Raw genomic sequence first — 17496 nt, forward strand, 5'->3', positions numbered from 1 at the left:
CAAGATGATTTTAATTGTACAGGGAGAAGGAGAAGAGGAGAAGGGGACAAATGATAAAATTAAAATTTAATTTTGAAATCTACATGAGCTTTTTTATAAGATGAAAGGGAAACTTCAGTGCTCATCAGATGAATTTCTCAAAGAAGAATTCAATGAAAATATGTAAGATGAATTTTCTGGACTAATTGGGTAAAATCAAATATATGCCACAGCGCATTTCTCAAGAGTCCTAAAAGGTATTCTGCTACTTCGAAGCAAATATTCAGGGCTCTGCATGAATTTACAGTTTGAATAATTTCTGTACTGTGGAAGAATGTTTGATTTTTATACCAGTAGATTCATAAATTAATTTTTTGTACTTTTAAAATGTTTATAGAGTTTAGTTATAATTTGATTACTTTAATCATTAGAAAATCAACTGAAACACAAAAATTATACCTATGATTCTTAATAACAGCAGCAACTATGTTTTCCTACTGTGCATTGACATTTAACTCTATTTCATTCATGTTATTGGACCATTAATATCCCTGTTTTCTCCTACTGTGTCCTTAATTATTGGGATCCCCTTTTAGGCCACATAAGTATAAATAAGAGAAAATTCTCTTTAAAATCAAAATGACCACTCTTGAAGATCTCAATTTGTCTGATATATTCATCACACAACTATGGACGATAGCAGGATTTAAACATTGTAATGCTTGTTTTCATATCAGCGTTCTCCATGTTAATTGGCCTGGAAAACTTTTTTGATCTAATAGATCCTGGGTTTTTTTGTTTTTGTTTTTTGTTTTTTTTTTTAGATTTTATTTATTTATTTGACAGAGAGAAATAACACAAGCAGGGGGAGCGTCAGGCAGAGGGAGAAGCAGGCTCCCCGCTGAGCAGGGAGCCGGATGCGGGGCTCGATCCCAGGATCGTGGGATCATGACCTGAGCCAAAGGCAGTCACTTAACCATCTGAGCCACCCAGGTTCCTCAGATTCTGGTTTTATAGTGATGAATTGATCAAAAGCATGTTTTAAAAAGTCACCTGACATATTTTTTCCTTATTCATGTATTTTCTCATTATGATTGATAAATATTCCAGGAAGTAAAAAGCATTATTTTACCATATACATACAAGACATCATCATCATATTTCTAAGTCACTATTCACTACCTGCCATGTATCAGGTGCTATATTAAGTGCTTTGCATAGAATATTCTATTAATTCTGACAAGAACCAAGTATATTAGGTATTAATAGGTCCATGTTACACATTACAAAATGAAGTCTCAGAGAGGTATTTTAAATACCTGCATCTCCACAAAACTGGAAGTAGTAATAGAACCAGAGGTATACCTATGTTAGCCTGACTTCAAAAGACTGTCAAAATTCAAAAGTTAGGGAATTTATAGGAAAATATGTACTTTATGGAATAAATTTTAAGAACTTAAGTACATTTTATTTTTAAAAAAGTAACAGACCTTTAATCTTACACAGCTATATTACTGATTACATATTTGCTGAGCTGACTTAAAGGTTCAGAAAATTGTATCAAGAGTTTTGTTTTTTGACTTCAAAGCCTTCTTAGGGAACCTGGGTGGCTCAGTTCCTTTGGCTCAGGTCATGATCCCAGGGTCCTGGGATCGAGTCCTGCATCGGGCTCCTTGCTCAGTGGGGAGCCTGCTTCTCCCTCTCCCTCTACCTGCCGCTCCCCCTGCTTGTGCTCTCTCCCTGACAAATAATTTTTTTTGAAAGCCTTCCTAAAGTCTTTTTACTACAAAAAATAAAATGATACAAATAGCTGGCAAAGAGGATATCTAAATGATTATCCTCATTTACTTAAATAAGGTAATTCTCATAAAGTACTCAATAGCTAACATAATTATTTGATTAAAACAAAGAGTGGTCACAAGTTTTAGTTGAGTAGTTAGAAAATCTGGGTTTATGGATGTATGAGTTAGGAAAATCTGACTACCATAAAAACACTGATCCAAAATGTCAGTTGTTTGAGAAACTAAAGTTTTGATTCTTGCACTCACTGTAATCCAGTGGTGACCAGGAGGGTGAAGATGCAGGGTGGAGACTTGGTTCCACAGAGTTACTCAGGGACCTAGGTTCCTTCTATGCAGTGAATCTGAAATCTTCAGACTCCTGCACTGGAAGGTTCTACCTCTGTCCAGTTGAAAAGGAAAAAGGGACCATAAGAAGACCTCATAAGATCTTTAGGGATCAGACGTGGAAGCAACATAAATCACTTCCACACATATTACACAACGAGAATTCAGTCATATAGCCCCATCCTAACTGTAAGCAAGGCTGGGAAACAGTCTTCTTGTGCCCAAGAGGAAAACAAAAGAAGGTCTGGTGAACATATAGCTTTGTCTCTGCCCCAGCAAGCAAAAGGCATCATCATCAAAATCACAAGTGGGGACCAGAGTTTTTATGGTGACACTGAAACCCCAGTGAATAGGGATAATGTAAGAGGTCAGCAAAAATCCCTCAGTTTGAGAAGAGACTCAGTCTTGGTTCCAAAATTACGAGCTACCAAAGATGATTCATTTATTTCAGCATTAGAAATATGTCTTACTATCTTGCCTCTTTGGCAATGCCAGGGTGAACGAAGCCCAAGTGTTTTAATTATAATAGTGATTGTGTAACAAATTTAAATAAAACTGGAGTGTTTCATAAATTTCCAGGTTATGACATCATTTTAAGGCACTATGAATTCACACCTTATTAAATGTGAAGATTATGAAATTAGACTCATTTTTAGGAGTAAAGAACTGGTTTTCCTAAAACTGTAAATTGTGTCATTCTTGAAGGGAAGAAAAAGACTAATGATACTATCTCATGCCCAAATATAGTAGAAGCAGCAGTTAAAAAATTGTCTTCCTCCAACTTTGCCAATGTACACGAGTCCTGAGATATATTACCACATCCTATTTACTGTCCTTGGCTTGGCTTCAACTGGAGACTGCCAATTCCTTTTGAAACAGCCAGAAATTTGTGGCAATCTTATTACAAATGGTCTATTTTTTCCCTCATGGAAATATTTTACTTCCTCTATTTTTCCATACTATGACTTTGAGAAGAACTTGGTTCCAAGATGGTGGCTGTTTGTCAGTTCTACCATTACACTTAACTACTAAGCTCTCAGAAAGTAATTTCTAGAAAGGAGTTTGTAATTTTAGTACTGTTGACATTTTAAATTCCAATTCCAAATTTTATTCATCCATGCATTTACTCATTCACTCCAGAGTGTTTTTGGCTTATCTTCTAGATGACAGGCACTGTGCTTAGTATTAGGAATCAAACTTCAACAAATCCTGACTCCCGACTCGCATTCTTGTCGGGGAGACACACAAATAATCAGATAAATAAAATAAAATCCAGACTGTGAAAAGTGTTATAAAGAACAAAAGTGGGGTTTCTGGGTCTCTATATAATAATAACTGACTCTTTGAAATAGAGAAAAAATTAAAGAGCCTACTTGAAGATGGTTTAGGGTGGGGACCTCGTTATGCAAGTGAAGTTTAAACTAAGACTTAATGGTTGAGAAAAATCCACTCACATGAAAGGACAGGAAAAGAGTAAATTTGAAGGCTCTGAGATGGATGTATGACTAGTGCAGTGAGTCCAGGGGCTGGAGAAATAAAGGGTTGGAAAGGAAAGCAAGGGCCAAGGCATGCAGAGCCCTTTCAGTCAAGGAAAGCCAAAGATTTTAAGTGGGAAGTGTCTTGCAGTGTTTTGCTCCTGTAACAGGATTTACATTTTCAGGTCATTTTTGTGGCTTCATGGAGGAGTAGGTTGAAAGGGTAAAAGTGGAAATTGAGAGACCGATTAATGAATAATCCAGGCAAGACATCACTGTGGCTTGGATCATGGTAATGAGAGCAGAGATTGAGAAAGGTAAGGATCTATATGGAAGCCCCAAGACAGGCTGGTGGGTGAACGTGAGGGGTAAAAGAAGGGAAGGGTCAAATGTGAATCTTAGGTTCTTGGCTGGTAACTAAGTGTATGATGGTACTATTTACTGAAATGTGGATCACTATGCCAGGAATATGTCTGGGAGGGTCAAACAACATATTTGGAACAACCAAGCTATGTGTACGAGTCATTCAGTGTAGATTTCAAATGATAGCTGAGTGTAAGCCTGGATCTAGGAGGAAAGTTTGGGTTAAAGTAGCATTTATCATATCATAGATGGTATCTACATTGATAGGAATGGTTGAGATCAACTGGGAAAGAGTGCATATGAGTAAGAAAAAAGTGCTTAGAACCTAGTTGGTAAAAGGTAAGTAGAGGAAGAGGCGTATGCACAGAGTCTATACTCACATGGTAGTACCTGAAAAAATGCATTAAGATCAGTGACATTCTCTCTTTACCAGGAACTCTCTAAATTGTGGATGCTTGAAAAAAATAGAAGAGAGGTACTATCATGCGACCTCACCAGATACTTGGGTCAGGTTCTTTAGTGCAAAAGTCATATATAAGATGCTGTTTTAATGTTCATAACAGACTTCTTACTGAATGTATCTCATAATGTTCGTGTGTATGGAGATTTCCACAAAACCATGGCCATTTTTATTTATTTTGTCTGGATGTAAAGCAGACTGCATGTCACATTACACATATCGCTAAAATTCCTGCAGCCTAATGTATACAGATTTGTGAATTTTGAATGATTTGAAGCTCATGAATATCTTGAGGTTGGTTTGTTTTGTCTTGTTCAAACTCTGGATTTCATGTTTTTTGCAGTTTAGTACATTTTTTGAGAGGAAAGAAATGTTTAGATTTCCAGCTAGACATAAAATTGTCAGAACAGAAGTTAAACTATAGAGAAACAAAGGTAACACATCTTGGAAAATATTAGGAAAACCTTTAAATGATCTATGCAAATGCAGTCAAGGTGTTTTATTTTTAATCAAAACTCTAGAGAAAGGTTAACTTTTGGGAAAATTAATGAATGTTGTGGGACTAGGGGAAAAAATAATTGCTAGGTGCTCTATTTTTCAGAAAGCTTCTAACAAATTTTTTTTTTGATCAGTAACACCATAGTAATAGCATATAGAGATAAAAATGTATAGACATTTTTAAAATTATTTTTATCTCTTACGCCATTTCCATAATGACATGATTCTCCACATCTGTGAGGCTAATGGGTGGGAAAATCAACATGCCCTTAAACACCAAAGACTGTTTTCAGGCCCTTGAGTTGTCCCATTAATCCAATCCATTTGCATGCCTCTTACATGCCACTTAGAAGGCCAGTTTGCTTACGTCCCTTTCTTAAAACCTATTTACTAGAGTCCTCATCTTTTAGCTTGGCATTCAAGGCCTACAATCTTGCCATATCTAATCTTAAATCTATTTCTCCCACTACCCCTTGCATTGGGAATGTAATCCCTATGTTATGACTAATTTGTCCATGGCTATTTATGTACTTCATGTAATTCTTATCTGAAAATGCTTTCTATGTATTTCTAGCTCTACGTTGTGATTACCTCATTGTGTCTTCTACTCGGTGACATGTTTCCTTTTTTCTACAAGAGGAAGGTGGGATTGGGTTTTATGGTTCTTTTTTTTTTTTTTTTTTTGTCTCCCTTGCATTGCCTGGACAAAGGACTGTAGTTAATCTGTAAATATTTCTTGGTTAATTCGATAATTCATATACAAAATGCCTTTGATGAGAAGGATGAATAAACATGATCAGAGACGTTAATGTAATTAGATTAATTCTGCCTTCAAAACTCACATCTTTGATATTGTCCCACACTTTCCCCCACAAAGAAAAACAGTGCTGTCAGTAGTCACCTTCCAGATTCCTTTTTTTTTTTTCCCTCAAATACTTTTACAAGTAAAGATTTCTTGGTCAGTCCCTGTGTTTTACAAATAGAATGATTTCCTAATGTGTGTGATATACATAAAGAGAACCTCATTCGAGGATTTAGTGAGTTGGCAATCATAGATAGATGGGAGACTTTCAGGAGATGTCCTTTCTTCTTCCCTTCAGGTTTTCCTAATACATTTGCTTATGACTGAGTTCCTAGTCCCTAGGTATTAAGGTGGCCCATCTCACCAAGAGATGGACTGTGGAGGGGATGCTGTGGAGACCACCCAGATCCCCCTTTAGGATGGAGAGAACTGATTACCTTAGTGGCTGGGGCTATTGGGTGCTGACACCTCACAGCTGAGTCCTGATGTGAAAATCTCTCTTGGCAGAAGGAAATCGCTCGGTCCAATGCTATGTCTCCAGCCCAGGGAAAGTCGGCATCCAATGCTGGTCAGTGGACGGATACAGAGGACTATCACCCCTACCTCAGGAAATAGCAGCTCTGTAGGGTAGCTCACTCTAGGGCTCCCTGAAGAATCGCTCGAGGTCTGTGTTGCAGCTCCGTCGTGGTTCAGCCTTACCCTGGGCTTGTTCCTGCTTTGTTCACTGCTTCACATGTATAATCCCCAAGACCAATCCCCAATAAATCTTGAGCACACAAATCTCCAATTTACACTCCGTTTCCAGGGAACCAAGCTAAGACAGCATATATTCATAACAGACATTAAAAACAGCCTGTCCTCACTCTTGCTCCTGTGTGGAGAGAGATTTGTATGTGGGATATTTGGAGCCCTTCAGAGCTCCATTTCTTTCTGTGTTCTACTATCTCCCTCAAATTTACTGGAATTAATCTCAGTATTTTAGGGATGCATTCAATGTTTCTTTAAAAAGTTATTTATGTTTCTTGTACCTTTGAAGAGGTACCTTGGCTTAGGAGAATCAGCATGGCACTAAGACTCAGAAAACTTAGATTTTGCGTCCGAGTCTCATATTTCTCAGTCTTTGAGCTTTTCCGTGGCTCAGTGTCTACACTTAAAGTTGGTTTAATGGCATCTACCCTCCAGATATCTGATGATGTTCCAAATGAGATTAGATGCATAAAAATTAAATTAAGTTAGAAATAAGTTTCCATTTATAAACATAATCATATTTTTAAAAGAAAAATACCATTATTAAAAATAATCAGTGACTTTTTCACAATCATACCCACTTTAGCCCTCCTCTGATTTTTTGCAATCTGAATTTTTAAAATTGACTTAAAAGTACATACCTTCAGGGTCTCAGAAGACTTTAGACACCATCTGTTCTAATTGTCCTTTTCCTGCATGAGGACGTGGTAGTATCATACTGCTGAGAAATTTGTCCATCATATGATTAGTTAGAAAAAGATCCACAGCTAGAACCTAGGGCTCCCCATTTTCTTAATGCTTGATAGGTATTTTTTTCATTTGTAAGGATGATAGAAATTTGGTCAAATTATTTTTGACTTGTAATCCCTATCGACTGGTATTTGTTGTTTTGTAAAAAGTTACCCCATCCCTTCCATTTTGAATAATTCAGCTTTGTTTTCTCTTTCATTTCCATTTTTCCCTTTTGATTTAAATGTAGCCCATCAAAATGAGCCTACATGGGATTGTCCCAAAAAGAGCATGCAAGCCCCTTTAATATAAAATGGAGATAGTACTAAATATAGACTTAATTCAGTAAACTGACATCTCAGCAAATGCTCTTTATACCTCTGTAGACAAGTTTGTGCCTGTGTGTGTGTGTGTTTTAAAAAATGGCATTTTCACATTGCCACCAAAGCACTCTCTATAAGAAAATAATTCACATTTGCCAGGTAGGGGTAGGAGCTATGGGACTGGTTACAGCTGACTTCTGCCTCTGATTTCTCCATTCCCGTTATTCTGTTTGACATTTCTTTTTTTTTTTTAAAGATTTTATTTATTTATTCATGACAGACAGAGAGAGAGAGAGCGAGAGAGAGGCAGAGGGAGAAGCAGGCTCCCAAGGAGCAGGGAGCCCGATGTGGGACTCGATCCCAGGACCCTGAGATCATGACCTGAGCCGAAGGCAGACGCTTAACCATCTGACATTTCTGAAGCCAGTTTTACATTTTAGTAGAGCCATAAATAATGGTGATAAGCTGGAAAGCCTGCAATATACAAGAATGGAGAAAGATAAATAACATATATACGTTCTGTTACATGAAAGGGCAAGGGGGCATTAAATGTTAGGTAAACCCAATTCCAAGCAGAAAACACTGAGTGACCAGGAAAAAAAAAAATATATATGTCAGCTTTAAGCCCTTCAATTCAGTAGGGTGGGGGGGGGCTCTTCCAGTCCTGAGGCTTCTTTCCGGGTGTTCCAGAAGGGCCCTCCAGTAACTGTCCTTCAGGCAAAGTTAGGTGAGAAGGTACCCGTCCCCTACATGACGACTCCTTTGGCAGCTCTTGCCCAAGCCTGCCCCAAAGGTGAGGCCACTGAACCGAACAACAGGGAGAAGCACCTGCGTCATTGCCTACGCCCTACCAGACGAGAGCCTTCTTGCCCCCCTGGCCCACAGTTGCTTGAGACCTTGTGGAGAAGAACCAAAAAACTCCTCCACCTTACACTCTTTATTTTTTCTTGAGTATTCTTTCTTCTGCTTATTTCTGAGGAGTGGATATTTAAATGTTAGGTTTTCCTTTTCCATGACGGTGCAGAATATACAAAGTTCATTTACGATTTATAAACTCAGCCAATGTGGGCACTTTCAGGCACTGCCCGGGGTTTGTTTCCAAATCTGGCTAAGAAAATGACTCTATGGCTTCCGGCTGGGCTTGGAAGGCAGCAGGATCTTTCCTCTGTCCCCGGTGGGAGTAAAGATTTTAAGACTTCGAAGCTCGATGCCAAGAAGTGAGTGATTTCCGTGTGAGAAATAATAGGAAGCCTAGATACAGCTAAAGGAAGGCAGAATGAAGGCTTCGATTTCCTTGGACTCCAACAATCTCACCTACAGGTTGTTTACAAAGGGGCTGGAATCAAGGTGGCAATTGATTCGCAAATGGCCGGGGGAAGCAACCTGCCAAGTTAGAGGCAATGAATGGGTAGGGAGAGCCTGAGAGAATCACTGTCTGATAAGGATGAAGATCTTAACTGGTAAATCTCAAGACTGACTTTCCAGGATTCCAGAGTAGAAGTAAATGATCATAAAGATTACAGACAATACAGGGGCTCTGCTTTAAACAAACAAACCCCCCAAAACACCGCTACTTTCCTGCCTGAGTATTGCCAGGAATATTAAATCGGGAGCATCAACCACACTTGACATTCCTGTCCTGGTGGGCGGAAGAGGACAGGGATTCAAGTTCGTGCCAAGCTTCTCCACTGCATCTTCACTGCGCTGGCCTCTGAGACCAGATAATTATATTCCCTCTCTTCTTAACAATTCATCTTTCATTACGAAGCCACATGACTCATCCTGTCAGTAAAGCCAACCAACATGGCTGGGAAGGAAGTGACCAGACATGGCAAGCCTTCCCAAACCAAGGAAATTATATATTTCAACCACTAGTACTGATTTTTTTTTTTTTAATACCAAGCTATGCAACTTAGCTGTCAGAGCAGTGAAGTGGAAATAAAATTAGGGGCCAAATGCCTAAGCCCTCAAGAAATGTCATGGAGAAGAAGCAAAAACAAGTAAAAGGTTTACCTTATCATTATTTTTTTAAATGTTTAAATATATGAATTTTGTTATCAGTGCACTGAAAATGGAATCAGTGACCCATTGGACCCAATGCTTATATTTAAGAAATGCCTTGAACTTTAAATAAATTCCATTTTCTTTTCTCTTGGATTAATTTACTTGCAGATGTGTGACATGGCTTGGGAATATATACCCAGCTGAAAAAGACAGACAAGGGCAGTGCAGAGCCTAATTTTCTTACCATTCAGTCTTTATTGAACAGACAACATAGCTTTCAAAAGAGACATGAACTTCTCCTCTTTCTTACCCACTTCAGGGACAGAAAAATTGAATTGAAGTCAGAATTCAGAGTTCCCTCCAGTGACCACAAAATAGCATTTTAAAATCTTGTAGTGTTTTGTTTTTGTTGGTTGTTTTTTTTTTTCCCCCTTTTCCTTTTCCTCTGCAGGCTTTTGAATTTCTAAGCATCCCAGTCCTGCCGCCTCCTCATTCCTGCACTTATTAGCAGTAAAGATGTATCAAGTAGCTATGCAACTGTAGGGAATTCACATCTCCTCGATGGGCCTTAGCTTTTTCTCCGTAAACTGAGGGAGTTTGATTAAATCATTTCCTGCGCCAGTGTTTGGGTTGATTTTCTAAGTCTAGGTGGACTTGTGTGTGTGTGTGTGTGTGTGTGTGTGTGTTGGGAGTGGAATCTCTTACTGTAGCTTGAAATACTAGAGAGTGGGCCCCAGCCCAAGAGAGCATTCCCATCCATGTGTGAAGGAGACCGTGGGTGGTGATTGCCATCGAAAGTCCTCAGAACCTCTTGTCCCTTTTCCCTCTCCCATTAGAGGACCTTTTTCGTGTCTTCAGCTTAGTATTCTGTAGATGTGTACTGCACTTTGGTATCTAAAGAAAAAGCAATTATCATTCCCATGGATGATTAGAAAACACCACTTTGAAAAATGGCATTCATGCAAGAATCTTCACACCTTCGAATAGGAGGGAAAATATTGGTATTGGATGTTGAGCTTGTGTCAAATGGCCAAATATACAATCACAGGGAGGTTACCGTCCCAGTTATAGATTGTATAAGTTATCAGAGTTGACTGAATATTTTCACACTATGTTAAATTTTTCATTGTTCTACAATAATTTTCATTGCCTCCTTAAAATAACTTATTTATACATAACCTCTGTCTTAGTGAAATAACTTTTGTTTATTGGTAAAATTAAGTTTGACTCATGTTAGTTTGAGCAGGATGAATTACAAGACTTACAGGGTATATTGGCTTCTCCGGGCTGCCGTAACAAATTGCCATAAGCCAGCTGACTTAAAATGAGAGAAATGTATCCTCTCACAGCTCTGGAGGCCAGAAACTCCATACTGAGAGTCAGCAGAGCCGCACTACCTCTGAAGACTCTAGGGGAGAATCCTTTCTTGACTCTCACCTAGCTTCTGGTGCCTGCCCGGCATCCTTGCTGCTCTTGGCTTGTGTTAGCATCACTGTGATCTCTGCCTGTCCTCACTCATCTTCTCTTCAGTCTCTGTCTTCCCCTTTCTAGGCTCTTAACAGGACACCCATCATTGGCTTTAAGACCCACCCTAAACCCGGATGTTCTCGAGATCTTTACCTTCCTCATCTTTGCAAAGGATCTAATTCCAAATAAGGCCACATTCTGAGATTTCGAGTGGACATATCTTTTGGGGGTCACTCTATCTCGTGGTAAGTTTGGGCTTCTATAACAAATTACCACAGACTGGGTGGCGTAAATGACCAACATTTATTTCTCACAGTTCTGGAAGCTGGAAGTCCAAGATCAAGGTCTCAGCAGATCCAGGGTCTGGTGAGAACCCACTTCCTGGTTTGCACAGGGCCATCTTCTCGCTCCCTCCTCACAGGGCAGAGAGCAGAGACAGGAAGCAAGTTCTGGAATGCCTCTTATAAAGGCACTGGCCCCATTCATGAGGGTCTACCTAATTACCCCACCTCCTGCTACCATCACTTTGCAGACTCGGCTTTCAACCCTGGGCTTTTGAAGGGACACAGACATTCAGTCCATAATGCCATTCAACCCACCACATGGGGGACGGTCATGGAACTCAAGTGCAGAAATCAATGTCGGGCCTCAGAAGCCACTGGAAATAGCAACTGGGAAGCCCCTTGCAAACAAAGCTCATTCTCTCAAGCATCCTCTCTCTCCCTCTAGGGCTGCCTGGATCCTGGTTCTGCTTCTCCTTGCATATTAGCTTCAATCATTTTTCTCTTCAGCCTGACTCTCTCTGTGGCAGAAGAATTTCCTGCAGGTCTTTGACTCCTCTGCCTTTAGCTCAAGAAGCCCACAGGGGATGACTAACCACTCAGTGTTCATTCTAAATGCCTAAACACAAAAACAAAACAAAACAAAACAAAACAAAGCAAAACACAGTAACCTCATGGTCCAGTTTAGTTCAAGCCTCTATCATGGGTCCCTTCAGATCTAGTCAGGAGAATGGTCAGGTAAGTGAGGTCTTGGAAAGGCAAGGCACTGAATAAAGTCACAATAACCTGAAGATGATTAGTAAGTAAGGGATGTTTATACTATTTCCAATGTTGATTGAGAAACCATTTAACTTTTTTTTTTTTTAAGATTTTATTTATTTGCGAGAGAGAGAATGAGAGACAGAGAGCATGAGAGGGAAGAGGGTCAGAGGGAGAAGCAGACTCCCTGCCGAGCAGGGAGCCCGATGCGGGACTCGATCCCGGGACTCCAGGATCATGACCTGAGCCGAAGGCAGTCGCTTAACCAACTGAGCCACCCAGGCGCCCGAAACCATTTAACTTTTTAAAACAATTCCCCAAATAACTCAGAGCCATCTAAAATGGCTTCTAGTTTAGACTTTCCAGACACGTCGTAAATTATCAATTTTTATGTTCTACCATGACAGTAGCACCTGCCAGGCCTGTCAAGGTAGTTTGCAGTTACTTTTCTGGAAAATCTTCAAGAAAACTCCAAGCTGTATTGCCTGTAATTAGGATAACACACTAGGCTTTGGTCTGATGGCTTCTCTGAGTTCTGTGAAATTTTCTGCATAAATATAGGGGAGGAGATCTAGGGGGCCTGTGAGATATGATCTCTTTCTCCTGAAAAGAGGTCACTACATGGCAATAAGGAACGAACAGACCCCGAAAGGAGGGTGTATATGGGCTTGGAGGAGAAGGGATGGTGGGGACCATGCATGTATTCATGGGCATGACAGGAAGAATACTCCAAAGACTTCATGGTAAGTGGAGGGAAATCAGGAATGATGCACTGGTTGGACAGGGAAAACCTCAGGGAGACTGAGTAAAATGCAATGACCACAATTAAGTAAGTTCTCCTTTCTCTTGACAAATCAGTGAGCTCTCAGAAGTGTGGGAAGCTGGGCTTACGTTAATTTCCTGAATACATTGTTAGGATTGATGTCCATATGATTGTTATATGATCTGGATGGATTTAAGGCCCTCTCCTGAAGCCCTAACCTTCGATGTGACTGTATCCGGAGACAGGGCTTTTAGGCAGTAAAGGTGAAATGAGGTCATAAGGGTGGAGCCCTAATCCTAGCAGATTGGTGGACTTCCAAGAAGAGGAAGAGAGATCTCTATGCTCATGCACAGAGGAAAGCCATATAAGGACACAACTGTGTGTAAGCCAGGAAGAGGGTTCTCATCAGAAACCAACCTCACAGGTCCTTGATCTGGGACTTCTCAGCTTCTAGAATGGTGGGAAAATAAATTTCTGTTGGTTAAGCCACCCAGTCTATGGCATTTTGTTATAGCAGCCCCAGAGGCTAATACATCTAACCATAATCATAATCATTATTGCACACACATATCACATAAGTTTACATATTTTTTCTTCAGGCTATGAAATTACCCTGGCCAAATGCTTCTATTTGCAGTAAAGGCATCACCTACTGTAATTTTCTTTTTGGATGGGTATAGTGTTTTTTGGATAATTGGATTTTTGATTGGACAAAGTTTGGAACCAAACTGCTAATACCATGTCAGAGTAAGAGATAAATAGAGGCTGGAGCATGGCAAATGAGAACACTGTGTAGTTGGAGATAGAAATCTGGAGCCCCATGCTGACAATTCTTTGTTCTCCTCCTAGAGGCTCACGGAGTCTTGCTGGTCATTGGTTTCCATCAGGAGCCAAAAGGGACACTACATCTGCCCATACATGTTTCAATGTTTAGCATGTTTTTCTGGATGGGTGTGAACAAACTGTGAAACAGTGAGAAACTGAGGTACTCTGGTCTAGCAAGACCTCACCTGGCATGAACTGTGTCTACTCCTTTGGCTAAATATATCAGGAACTCAAGCTACTTTGTGACAGTTGTTTATTTGTAGTTTCTTCTGGCAAATTCTGAGCCCATCTTACATAATAAATCTTTCAATTCCTTTTTCCATTTTGGATTCAGTGCGGGGACCAAACAAGTGCCATTTTAATACGAACGATGTAGGCATTTTTTGAAGAAGAGTGAAATATTTGTTTTGCATGAAAATCTGAAGATATTAGTTTCTAAACTCCCCTCTTAGTAAAGAGATAGGAGGAAAATGGGAACAGCTCAGGTGGATCGAAGAAGGGTTGTTAGGCATTGCAGACTTGGTACATGTGAGAAGTTTGAGAATAAGGGACAAAAGAACAAGTTTGTAAAACTAGCCGCAGAAGTTCAGCAATGAAAGAGCTTAGAAAAGAACGTGTACAGCTTTCTGATACCGGAATCTGAGTAGAACACAACTTACTGAATAAATTTATTTGGAGTTTACTGAATTTGTGTCTTCCATTTATGATTTGTATTTTGAAAGTATTTGCCATATTCATACCTACTATGAAGATAGAGTGAATGTGCTTTTCTTCAAGCATGCATTTTTACTCGCCTTGGACCCCAGTTATTCTTCAAGCAGTGAGTCGTGCTGATCCATTTCATTGTTGTTGTTTGCTCCAGGAAAGGTAGCATATAGGACTTCTCGAGTGCTTTTCTAATCACATAATAATTCATCAAATTCTCACAACAATCAGAGGAGAGAGTCAGCATTACCATTTCACAGTTAGGGATACCGAGGCTTGGAGAAGTTCTGGAACTTGCCCAACATCGTACACATGTAGTAAAAGTAGTAGAACCAGGATACAAATGTGGGTAGCCCAGCTCTACATCTCTTCCTCTTAACTGCTTTATCAAACCAACTGGCATTGCCCATTGTTTTACTGAAACTATACATGGTATCCTAGAATTTGCAACTTACATTCAAGATGCCATTTCTTTTTTCTTAGATTCTGAATTTTTAGCCATCAAATCCATTTCTACAGATCAGTGTATTCTTTTTTTTTTAAATTTTTTTTTTAATTTGACACAGAGAGAGAGAGCACAAGCAGAGGGAGAGGGAAAAGCAGGCTCCCCACTAAGCAGAGAGCCCAGTGTGGGACTCGATCCCAGGACCCTGGGATCATGTCCTCAGCTGAAGGCAGATGCTTAACCAACTGAGCCACCCAGGCACCCCCAGATCAGTGTATTCTTATAAAAATGTAAATGCAGCATCTAGGCATGAAAACTGAATGTATTGCCTTGAACCACCCAAATTTGGCTAGTGAGTAGAACAACAGTATGGCTATTTCCCTGTTTTCTTTTGATACTCTAGCACAGTAATTTAAAGTATAATAGGATATCGGTGTTGGCATATATCCAACTCACAGATGTCTTACCTTTTCCTGAATGCTCTCTAATGCCTCAACCTTGGCTAGAATGCACATAAGCAGAGTGATGCTGCAGGCACACCATAAGGAGAGTGCTGGAAGTATGAGAAGGCTGACATGTATGTGAAATGTACACCAAGAACGGGAAGCTCGGGGTCACAGTAGACATCTGGGGTGGAAGTTTGCTGTAGCTACTAGAGATTACCGGAAGGCAATTATTAGAATGGAAGTCTGTCATGCCTGTTATATGAACTGCAAACACAGTTTGGGGTCAGAAGTTCTGGTTGGTGAGTCAACCCTGGGACCCCCTCGGGCGGGCAGTATTAGATCTGTGCTTGCTACGGTGCTAGGGGAGTCTTCTCTTTTAGTCCGAATCTCATCTTCAGAGATTTCGAGTGGATTCCACTGAGAGTTTGCATGTACCAGTTAGAACGCGGAGCTCCTGTTAATAAAAACGGGATGAAATGATTGAGGGACTGGACTTTTCACTACACAACAGACTGCTTTGTATCCACCAGCTCATTCTCGTCCTCCAATATGTCAGGTAGGCTAGAGTGGATCTTAAGCAACAGGATCTGTGTTCAGCACTATTTCTCTTGTGCCTGATCTTCAGATGACATACTTCCTTTGGAACCACAAATGCTATTTGGCATGTTAGGCCATGCGGACATAATAGGTAAGGATGTACAGTGGAAGTTTTGAGTTGAGGCCACGTAATATGGCTTCTGAGTTTTGTTTTCTGGTTATTCATATTTTCATGGTTGCCACCAGAATGCCTATCCAGGGAACAAAAAGAGGGTGTCAAGGAAGAAATGACAGGGACAAAGCCCTATAAAAGTCTAAAGTTGCTGGCAATCTAATGGGAGAAAAGACATTATCAGCTGCATATATTAACAAACACCCACTTAGGTTTTGAAATATCCACTTAAAATAACTTAATTAAAACCCAATTATAGAAACTTCCTACACTAATAATGAAACATCTATTTTACTACCATTCTGCATGTTAGTGGCCTTTAAAATTTTCGAGATGAACTGCAGTGCCTTTTAAAATGAGCACTAAAAGGGAAAACCTACATAATAATCATGATGGTCTCAAAGATATTTTTTCCTTGATTTGAGAACATGAATTCCAGTTGTCCCTTATAATATGGGAATAACAGAAAGCATTCTGAGTAGAGGATGTCTGTTAGTATTTGTCTTATTTAAAGAAATATTAATTGTAGGCACATTAAGCAGGTAAACTACAAAATCGGAATTAAACAAATTATACATTGACAGAGTAAAACTGTCTAAAAAATTAAGAAAAAACTACGTTTGCGTGATGTTTTATAACATGCGATTATAACTTTTTAAAAGTATTCATTTATAAACAATTAATTTATTAAGCATTTTAGAAACCCTGAGAAATGTAGCAACATGAATTTAAAGCAAGGTTTTCAGAAAGTCACCTTCCATTTGCCTTTTTTTTTTTTTTTTTAAAGATTTTATTTATTTGACAGAGAGAGACACAGCGAGAGAGGGAACACAAGCAGGGGGAGTGGGTGAGGGAGAAGCAGGCTCCCTGCGGAGCAAGGAGCCCGATGCGGGGCTCGATCCCAGGACCCCGGGATCATGACCTGAGCCGAAGGCAGAGGCTTAACGACTGAGCCACCCAGGCGCCCCTCCATTTTGCCTTTTTTGGGCAAAGTCCTCTTTCAGCAAATATAAGGGTGAACCAGGCGGCACAATGCGACGATGACGCGGTTGTTGCTGGCTCACAAAGCATTTGGTCGTCCTGTTCCCCGGCTGGTCGCAGCCTGGAGTCGGGGCCAGCAGGTGCATGTGGTGCTCTGCCTGCACGTCCGCTCCTGGGAACCTACGTCCGTCCTGGCTCACATGAATGGCAAGCTTTTCCAAGGTTCCTGTCAGATCCCATTACGTTGTAGTCACCTTTAGATTTCTTCAGATCGTGTGTTTTAGGACCTCAGAAATGAGAATATAATTTCAAACCAAAAATAGCATACTACCAATGGCTATCCTACCTAACCTCCCGCAGATATGATCGCCGCCAGGCTGTTTATTTACCTTTGCCATTTTCATTTTGTAGATGGAACTATCACAGGCACTGCTAGATTAACAAGGGATTGGAAGGATGATAAGCACACTTTGAAAGGAAGAGCCTAGGCTGTTAATATGAATGTTAATACAAATTGAGAGATTATGCGTTTCTCACTGCAGGATGTCAATAACACATTTGTTGATTTCCACCTTCCCCCAAACAAATCTGTAATATGTGAGCATGCAA

The sequence above is a fragment of the Neomonachus schauinslandi genome, chromosome 2, assembly GCF_002201575.2.
Source record: "Neomonachus schauinslandi chromosome 2, ASM220157v2, whole genome shotgun sequence".
Taxonomy (NCBI): Eukaryota; Metazoa; Chordata; class Mammalia; order Carnivora; family Phocidae; genus Neomonachus; species Neomonachus schauinslandi.